Consider the following 1,208-nt stretch of genomic DNA (forward strand, 5'->3'; position numbering starts at 1 on the left):
AACCCCTGACCACCTCGCATAGAAGCATCGGTTCCTTCCCCCCTCCCCCACCCCCCCATCCACTGAAACGTCTTATCCAACAGCAGTTCAGGACTAGTACGACTGGAGTGAATCTAGGTGGCACCTCACTGACTCTTCCAACGACAGCTGAGCATGGCGCACATCAGAAAATGGGGAAAAATAAACATTTAAGAATAGCACAAGGGGATATAACTACATTTTTGTGAAAAAAATAAGCATTCTGTGTTTTAATATAAAGCACTTTTAAAAGAATTTCAGGTATAGAAGGCTGAAAAACAACATATTCTTTGCTCTTACCTTTTCAATCAATGTTGGGGATCCCATTCATATGAGTGAGGTGACGTTACAGGCGGTCACGTGAAAGTGAGGGAGCTGCAGGTAGCCAGCTGGTCTGTGAGAGTTGCTGGTAAAAAGCAGAGATCCAGGCCTGTGGTGTGATGAACAAGTCAACTGTGATGCAGGATAGAATTTCTAGGTCCCAACACCCACAAATATTGGCCAGCTGGCCTTCAATAATTTACTGCATCCGATGCGGCCTCCCCCTACGTTGCTGGGGGGTGGGGGGAGCTGGGCGCAAATTGGTGGCTCGCTTTGTCGAGTCCCTTCACTCTGTTCCTTGCAAGGACCTCTGAGCCACTTCTATTCAACACCCTATTCCCACACTGACACGTCTGTCCAAGGCAGTGGTTCTCAACCATTTCCTTTCCACTCTCATACCTCTAAGTATTCCCTCTGCCATCGGTGCTCTGATTAGTAAGGGATTGCTTAAGGTGGGAAGGAAAAGGTTGAGAATCACTAGTCCAAGGCCTCATATTTACCAAGTTGAATCCACATGTAAACTAGAGGAAATACACTTCATTTTCTGTCTTAACATCATCAATATCAACTTCTATAATTTCTGGTAACACTACCTCCCCCCCCCCCCCACCCCTTGCTTTCCATCATCCCTCTGACTCCTCTTTCCCTCTGCCCATCGCCCACACCTTTATTCCTCCAGCTCCCCACCCCCTACCCTTTTCTATCAATCAAAGGCCATCTTTCTCAGCCCTTTGTCCCCTCTCCCCAACACCTCCCAGCTCCTTTACTTTCTTCCCCCTCCAACCAACATTCACCTATCAGCTGTAAGCCTGTGCTCCTCCCGCCCGCAACCCCCCCCCCCCAACCACAATCCCCACCCCACTACCATT

Source organism: Narcine bancroftii, chromosome 7 (assembly GCF_036971445.1).
Source record: "Narcine bancroftii isolate sNarBan1 chromosome 7, sNarBan1.hap1, whole genome shotgun sequence".
Classification (NCBI taxonomy): domain Eukaryota; kingdom Metazoa; phylum Chordata; class Chondrichthyes; order Torpediniformes; family Narcinidae; genus Narcine; species Narcine bancroftii.